Raw genomic sequence first — 9520 nt, forward strand, 5'->3', positions numbered from 1 at the left:
AAACGATGCGGCCTTCGGATAATGGATAGTCTTATGCAAATCTCCATATGTGCTCTGTGAACCACATGAATTTACTGATGTAAGCTACATAATCCAGTTCTAAACAGTTGGAGCCGCCTTCGCTCCGCTCAACAGCCAATGATAAAGCTAAAAAGTCTGAGCGTTTCGTGTGACGGACGGACCTAGCCTTGACAGTTTAGGATGACGGTGTTACACACGGAGAAGCTTTGGATTTTTATCAAAAGTTTTACGTGTATAACATAAAAATAGATTTTACTAGCTGTACGATTTAGTAAACTGCTACCAAACATGTACCTACTTTTTTTTTAGAAATTAGGACTACAGGCTACTGTAGTAGGCTATATGTCTTCGTCTGATTTGGATGAAAAAAGAGGAAAGCGCGCATTTTCTTGAGCATTTAATATATACTACATAGACATATTATGTCATTAAAATGTACTAGGTCGTACCTGAAAAAAGGAAGGCGGCACCGAAACTGCTATACTGTCCTTAATTTTCTTTTAAAAATGGGTGTGAGCTTGGCGCTGAATCGCTTGCGCAATCCCACGAGGCTTCGTTGGCAATAATAAAGTCAAGAATAAAAGAAAGGATAGCTAAGCTTAAAACAGAAATGCTCCTTCCAAGAGCGCATAATGTAAAGCAAGCGGCTCTTGAGATACCAGCAATCCATAATTAAGGTCCAACATAAGGGTTGCACAATTGCCGGTGAATATCAGTAAGCGCAAGCGAAATAAAGTTAAGATACATTTGCCTAGTGCTTGATAAGTAGTTTATAGAGCTATGCACGAAATCACTGGGTTGTTCACCATACATGCGTGGCAATTACACCGTTCACGCTAATGTAGTCATACCCAGACTAATCGTGGTGTATGTTGGAAGTAGTGGCTTGCGTCACGTGAGATCGATCACTTAGCGCCTGATCATCCGACAGCCACCAACGCTGAGACCTAACAGAAACGAATGCACAAGCAGTTAGCTAGGGTAACCACGTAGCTAGCGACAACCGTTACTAATTCTCAATTATACTAAGCGCGAGGCACTACTACATTACGTTGCGGCGCACTGGGCCACCTGAAGCAGCTTGACGCGAGCTGTCGAGCGCATCATGGAAACGGAGCTGCTGGAGCGCTTTGGTCTCATCTATGACGGATGGACTCACGCATCGGAGTACTATATTGCCGTGTATGTCCGTTGTGAGGTCGGTGGTGTCATAATTACCCCCTCCTGTGCACGATCCCATCCCTCAGCGAGGACAAGGAAGATTTCTCGGCTCGTCACATGGCGTTTATCGCTACCATGCTGCCTAGGCCTGTGTGAAACAGTTGGGGAATTTCTATTTTCAAGTAACTGACAACTCCGCCGTGAACCAGCGGTTGGCGACGCTGATGGGTGTACCACTGGTGAGTTACGCTAGCCACCGTCTTAACCGAGCGGTACAAGTTGGAATGGCAGACTATGAGACTGACCTGGGTGTTGTGCAAATACTCATGATTCGGCTGCGTACTCTGAACCAGTATGCCAAGCTCAGGAAATAACGTTTGTCATTTGTGGTGTTTTGTGCGCCAATAAAAAAATATAAAATATAGACATTGTTACTATGTTTCTAATTTGTGAATTGAACGAAGCTTCCATCAGCTGTCTGCCAGGACACACGATGGAAATCGCCATTTGCGATGGTCAACCGCTACTTTACCTTGCTTGAAGTTATCGCCACCAACGACGACGATAAAGTTGATTTGGTGCCGACGCCCGAGTGCAACCGTCGTTTCTGTATATTGCTAAAGGACCTCGATAAAGTCGAGTCAGTGTCGAAAGCGCTTCGGGAGGATAACGTCTCGCTTTTTGACGCTATGGTTTGGCTAGATGACTTCATTTCCATCAAGCCCGCTTAATCTGTGAGTCTGTTCTTGAACCTTACTACACCCTCTTATTAATATTTATTATGTGTATTTTTATTGGGTCTGCGCGCTGAGATCGTCCACAGCCATGATTTTGAGGCAGGGAGCGTCCGGGTCATGGCAGAAAATTCGAGAATACCTGAAAAACACATTTAAATGTATAATACTAATGAATAATTCTTGGCCTGAATAATAAATAAGTTTTAGGTAAACTTTGCATGATTTACAGCACTAATGCGGCATCCACTTGTATTTTTGGCAGCTTCTTTGGCCCGCTATCTTGTAGTAGACTTAATTAGTGCGGTCCATGATTTTGAGGCAGAGAGCGTCCGGGTCATGGCAGAAAATTCGAGAATACCTGAAAAACACATTTAAATGTATAATACTAATGAATAATTCTTGGCCTGAATAATAAATAAATTTTAGGTAAACTTTGCATGATTTACAGCACTAATGCGACATCCACTTGTATTTTGGCAGCTTCTTCGGGCCGCTATCTTGTACTAGAAATAATTAGTGCGGTCGTGGAAAATTGTTTGGAGGTCCGCAGTCGCTCAAAGCAGTATGTAATGGTATTTTATGATATCTTTGAGCTCCATACCAATTTGTTGATTACATTTAGATTCTTTGGTCGGATACAGATTAGTTTCGTCTTACCCTCGACGCCTCTCAGATTGCGACTGTGAAGTGAAAGTGTTTGCTTACAGTAATTTAAGTGTTGGCTTGCTGCAGGTCGGTTTATCGAGAGAAACACTTTAAATGCAGGAAGCACGTGCTGCTGCGTTGGCACTTACATGCATCACGTCGATGCGGATACCATTCTGTTTTCGCATCACGAGGAGGCTTTCCTAACTTATCTGTATAGGAATCAAACAATCCAAGAATCTAGTACAGCCAGGTTGGTTGCTCTAGTTTTGTCTTGTGTGTGGTGGTCGGTGCTGTTCAATGCTTGTTGGCGTATCTAGCGACAGGGTGAACCAGCCATGTATCCTAAATATAACCGGAACTGACAATAATATACACAAAAACAACAGTCGTGCACCTCGTTTTCGGCCCCGGTATGGCTTAATAACCTGCACAATCTAATGATTGCGCCACATGCATTGCGCAAATGAGTTGCCCATCTCCTCTGGACCAAATAACCTCAATGGTATTCCCCTCCTCGAGGAGGGATGAAACGTCGCACTTCCGCCACGATGTATCAGCTCAAAAGGTTCTGCACGGCTTCACAGCGCTCGTCCGACGAGTATCTCATGAAGCGGATCGAGGCCTACAAGCGATGGCACGGCAACGCCACCGTCACAGGTGCCATCGTCACCAGCATTGCCTCGCGTGAAGGGATACAGCTACCCAGCGACACTGAATCAAGTCGCGGGTGGCTGTACCGCTTCCAACAGCGCACTGGCTTGTGGTTTTCAATGCGGCATGGTGAGGGTGGCTCTCTAGATACGCGAGCAGTGGATGAAGGCGTAAAGTCCTTGAAGGCCACGAGATGTGTACAGTATGGACGAAACTTCGCTCTTTTATCGAAGAGAACCCAAGGGAACCCTTACGGTAAATAGAACGGGAAAGGGAAAGAAGCAGAGAAAGGAGAGAATTACTGCGTGCGTAGCGACAAATGCAGATGGGACCGAGCGACTTCCGCTGCACTTTATTGGGAAGTCGGATGTGCCTCGACCACTGAAGGGCCGCGATGTCTTTGCTGAAACTGGAGCGACGTACACGAACACTTCAAAGGCATGGATGAATACCACCAAGTATTGTGAGTGGCTGAAGCAGCTCAACGAGAGCATGGTGGATCAACAGCGGCATGTACTGTTGCTCGTAGACAATGTGTCGTCTCAAAACGATGAACCTGTTGAGTTAACTAACGTCGTTGTTCACAAGCTTCCTCCCAACACAACCGCTGCCTTGCAGCCGATGGACCAAGAGATTATTAAAAGTCTCAAGGGCCACTACCGTGCTAAGAGGCAGGAGGCCGAGCTGGACATGTTTTACAAAGGCGAGAAGTATACCCCCGTCAATATTTATACAGCGATGAAGTGGCGCTCAGAAGGTTGGCAAGACGTATCGACAATGACCATACGAAACTGTTGGGATACCATTCTGTTTTCGCATCACGAGGAGGCTTTCCTAACTTATCTGTATAGGAATCAAACAATCCAAGAATCTTAGTACAGCCAGGTTGGTTGCTCTAGTTTTGTCTTGTGTGTGGTGGTCGGTGCTGTTCAATGCTTGTTGGCGTATCTGGCGACAGGGTGAACCAGCCATGTATCCTAAATATAACCGGAACTGACAATAATATACACAAAAACAACAGTCGTGCACCTCGTTTTCGGCCCCGGTATGGCTTAATAACCTGCACAATCTAATGATTGCGCCACATGCATTGCGCAAATGAGTTGCCCATCTCCTCTGGACCAAATAACCTCAATGGTATTCCCCTCCTCGAGGAGGGATGAAACGTCGCACTTCCGCCACGATGTATCAGCTCAAAAGGTTCTGCACGGCTTCACAGCGCTCGTCCGACGAGTATCTCATGAAGCGGATCGAGGCCTACAAGCGATGGCACGGCAACGCCACCGTCACAGGTGCCATCGTCACCAGCATTGCCTCGCGTGAAGGGATACAGCTACCCAGCGACACTGAATCAAGTCGCGGGTGGCTGTACCGCTTCCAACAGCGCACTGGCTTGTGGTTTTCAATGCGGCATGGTGAGGGTGGCTCTCTAGATACGCGAGCAGTGGATGAAGGCGTAAAGTCCTTGAAGGCCACGAGATGTGTACAGTATGGACGAAACTTCGCTCTTTTATCGAAGAGAACCCAAGGGAACCCTTACGGTAAATAGAACGGGAAAGGGAAAGAAGCAGAGAAAGGAGAGAATTACTGCGTGCGTAGCGACAAATGCAGATGGGACCGAGCGACTTCCGCTGCACTTTATTGGGAAGTCGGATGTGCCTCGACCACTGAAGGGCCGCGATGTCTTTGCTGAAACTGGAGCGACGTACACGAACACTTCAAAGGCATGGATGAATACCACCAAGTATTGTGAGTGGCTGAAGCAGCTCAACGAGAGCATGGTGGATCAACAGCGGCATGTACTGTTGCTCGTAGACAATGTGTCGTCTCAAAACGATGAACCTGTTGAGTTAACTAACGTCGTTGTTCACAAGCTTCCTCCCAACACAACCGCTGCCTTGCAGCCGATGGACCAAGAGATTATTAAAAGTCTCAAGGGCCACTACCGTGCTAAGAGGCAGGAGGCCGAGCTGGACATGTTTTACAAAGGCGAGAAGTATACCCCCGTCAATATTTATACAGCGATGAAGTGGCGCTCAGAAGGTTGGCAAGACGTATCGACAATGACCATACGAAACTGTTGGGATACCATTCTGTTTTCGCATCACGAGGAGGCTTTCCTAACTTATCTGTATAGGAATCAAACAATCCAAGAATCTAGTACAGCCAGGTTGGTTGCTCTAGTTTTGTCTTGTGTGTGGTGGTCGGTGCTGTTCAATGCTTGTTGGCGTATCTGGCGACAGGGTGAACCAGCCATGTATCCTAAATATAACCGGAACTGACAATAATATACACAAAAACAACAGTCGTGCACCTCGTTTTCGGCCCCGGTATGGCTTAATAACCTGCACAATCTAATGATTGCGCCACATGCATTGCGCAAATGAGTTGCCCATCTCCTCTGGACCAAATAACCTCAATGGTATTCCCCTCCTCGAGGAGGGATGAAACGTCGCACTTCCGCCACGATGTATCAGCTCAAAAGGTTCTGCACGGCTTCACAGCGCTCGTCCGACGAGTATCTCATGAAGCGGATCGAGGCCTACAAGCGATGGCACGGCAACGCCACCGTCACAGGTGCCATCGTCACCAGCATTGCCTCGCGTGAAGGGATACAGCTACCCAGCGACACTGAATCAAGTCGCGGGTGGCTGTACCGCTTCCAACAGCGCACTGGCTTGTGGTTTTCAATGCGGCATGGTGAGGGTGGCTCTCTAGATACGCGAGCAGTGGATGAAGGCGTAAAGTCCTTGAAGGCCACGAGATGTGTACAGTATGGACGAAACTTCGCTCTTTTATCGAAGAGAACCCAAGGGAACCCTTACGGTAAATAGAACGGGAAAGGGAAAGAAGCAGAGAAAGGAGAGAATTACTGCGTGCGTAGCGACAAATGCAGATGGGACCGAGCGACTTCCGCTGCACTTTATTGGGAAGTCGGATGTGCCTCGACCACTGAAGGGCCGCGATGTCTTTGCTGAAACTGGAGCGACGTACACGAACACTTCAAAGGCATGGATGAATACCACCAAGTATTGTGAGTGGCTGAAGCAGCTCAACGAGAGCATGGTGGATCAACAGCGGCATGTACTGTTGCTCGTAGACAATGTGTCGTCTCAAAACGATGAACCTGTTGAGTTAACTAACGTCGTTGTTCACAAGCTTCCTCCCAACACAACCGCTGCCTTGCAGCCGATGGACCAAGGGATTATTAAAAGTCTCAAGGGCCACTACCGTGCTAAGAGGCAGGAGGCCGAGCTGGACATGTTTTACAAAGGCGAGAAGTATACCCCCGTCAATATTTATACAGCGATGAAGTGGCGCTCAGAAGGTTGGCAAGACGTATCGACAATGACCATACGAAACTGTTGGAATCACACTGGTATTGTGTCGAAGATGGATTTGAGATTTGTACTTAATTAAGGTAAGACGAAGTAGTACATTTGGATTCCATCTGTTCCTCTATAAATATTTCCAGCTCGTAGACTTCTTATAGTCCACCCCGCCGAATACGAGGTGCACGACTATATCGTATTCCCTTGAATCTGAAAAATAATACCGGGCATATAGTGATTCCTAAATGTACTAATGCGAAGTCGCGTCATACTAAAAGCCGAGAGCAAGATTCGCATCTCCCTGTGTGTTTTCCACAAATAAGGAAGGCGATGTTGGCCAAACGGTTTGATCTCTAATCAACGTAATAATGAAAGGCTGCAACACCCTCTTGTAATTTAGTAAGTAAACATGAGTCGCGAAAAGCTGCTCGTTCAAAACAGCTTTTGCTCAAGCACTCCGAAGCGAGGGGACGAAGACCCGTCTACTCGGCACGCTTATGTGTGGCATAGTTACAGCCATACCATGATGTCTTTTTGACAGGATATCAGCCAAAGCTAATAATAAATAAAGCAATTGCAAATCACTATTTGCAAAAACAAAATCGAAAGAGATTTATTAATTTTAGATTTGTTTTGAGAATATGTTAGCTGCGCGCTTTACAGCTTTTGAAGCATTTAGATATCACGTTTGTGCCGCCACCTGGGTCATACAAGGAATCATAGCTCTTGTGGAGGATTGTAGATGGTGTCTGCAAAATACATTTTCTAGTCAAATTAGCCCACTAGAAAGTTGAAAACGTCCATTTTCCCAGCCACTTTACATTTAAGTTTAGTCCTGTTCATCGTATACACTGATTTATTACGCCGGATTGCGTTTTCCGCAGGATGTTTTGATCCTGCGGATCGTCGTATCCACAAAAATCGCTGCTGAACACGCGCTATCCGCCGGAAAAAACTGTCTGAATGCGTAGGTTCCAATATTTAAGAAATTGTCGTGTTATAGATTATGAGTATGCTGTTCGATTTCGTTTCGTATCGATCAACTAGAGTTACACTCTGCATTTTCAGTGTTTGATTTGCTTCATTCGTCGGTTGGGTCAGGTATCGAGGCAATATTCCTCAACTTATTATGATTATACTTTCGTCGTTGTCAGAGTTATTGTAAGGCAATATTTTCTTTTAGCTGGTTCCTTACCATAATTAGCGGGGTATTTCTACTGTGAAGTAGGTTGAGTCTGGAAGCTCGCCTCGGCCGTTGCCCCCTCCAAGCATGACATGTACGCACGCCGCCTACGGCAGAGTGAAGGCGTGATGGACTATGTCGAAGATCTACAGCACAAGCGTCGTGAGCTGGAATGCATGGACGTCCCGTAACCTGAAGGAGATATGGCTAGTGAGGTGGCTTCGATAGCAGTGCGTGTTTATTCTTTCATTTCCTGCGAGCAAACGCAGAGTGTGTCTCGCCTACGTGGCCCCCACGCCAGAGACCAACATGAGCAAGATGCCCGTAACCTACTACTTGTCGCCGAACGAACTGCTCAAGAACTAAGAGACCGCGGCAGCAGTGATGGTGGACGTGGGGTCCAGCGTCAAGTCAATATAGGGAACCACCACGCCGCTTCAAGCGGCAACGAGTACCAGCATGGTGGTAAGCGCCACACGATGTTGATAATAGCAAGGGCAACAACACAAGAAGCGCAACGCGGAGGCAGTGCGCAAGTGACGCGCAGAGGTTGAAGAGATGAAACGTACGACGTAGTGCAAGTCGTGCCACAAGCGTGGGTACTGGTGGAAAGAGTGCTCAGAACGCCAGGTCATAAAAAAGAACGGAGGTCCGCTCCATGGCATCTCCAGTGCTGCGCCACGTATAGAGCATCGATCGCGCAGAAGACAGTAGTCGTACTGTCCACGAATAGTCTCGTGGAAAGCACCTTTAAGCGAGCATTGTGGACATACATCCCGTGAGTGCGAGCCAGAAGCGCCAGCACAAGGAGTTCCGCGCTACGCAAAAATATATACTCGACATGAACTTGCAGCTCTAGCTGGACGAGATTTGGAAGAGCGATCTGCACGTGCACCCGAGACGCAACATGAGGAAGTGTCAATTGGGTTTAGCCCATGTCGCCGACGGACGACGAGGATGAAGACTAAAAAAGCGGTACCTATTGTGCGTCGTGTGTTGACTCTGGCTACCAACTGTGGCACCGAAGCGGTGCCGACGAGTTCGAGTGGATCGTGCTCAAGTGAACGTTACTGGAGAGTTGCTTCTATTGAATAATGTTACAGAGTTGCAACATGCTGAGTTTGTAGAAGAAGATACTGGTACCTGTGAGCGTGTTGGGATCGCCGGCTCTGCTCTCATGTCAGCTAACCCTAAATCGTATATGTTGACTTGATTTCATTATGTTATTAGTTGACTGAAAATAGTAAAACATGCCTGGATGCATGGTTTACTCCGCTCCCCGCAGCAAAACCAACGTATTTGGGTGGGGGAGGGGGTATTGAATCATTTGGCTCAGTTTGAAAGTAAAACGTTTCTGCATAGCATGGTATGCTCGATTTCCGCAAGATGATTTTATTAGTGAAAAATGCGCAACCGAGCACTAAAACGTGAGATATTTCAAGCCAATAAATTTCACAGAATTTAATGTAAAGCATTTTAGTAGTTTTAGTTTTTGATACCGCCAGACATTTCTAAAACAAGGAAAAGGGTGGGTGTCTGTTTGCCTGGTCGAGATAGATAAGCGCGATATTAATTTCAGGAGCGTAACAGTGTCAGGAAATCTGTACATTGATGGCGGCGAATTTGTAGCATACATTTAAGGCATGGGTGCAGCTGCATCGCTGTTTTCGACGTGGTGCGTGACTGTGCTTATGTCTTTAGTGTCGGCCTACATAAAATATGTTGTGTAAAGAAGGCCTTCCGAATGAGCTGTTGCCGAGGGGTTTCCTGCGCAAGCTGGTAACGAA

The sequence above is a fragment of the Phytophthora infestans genome, genomic scaffold (genome assembly GCF_000142945.1).
Source record: "Phytophthora infestans T30-4 supercont1.1 genomic scaffold, whole genome shotgun sequence".
Classification (NCBI taxonomy): Eukaryota; Oomycota; class Peronosporomycetes; order Peronosporales; family Peronosporaceae; genus Phytophthora; species Phytophthora infestans.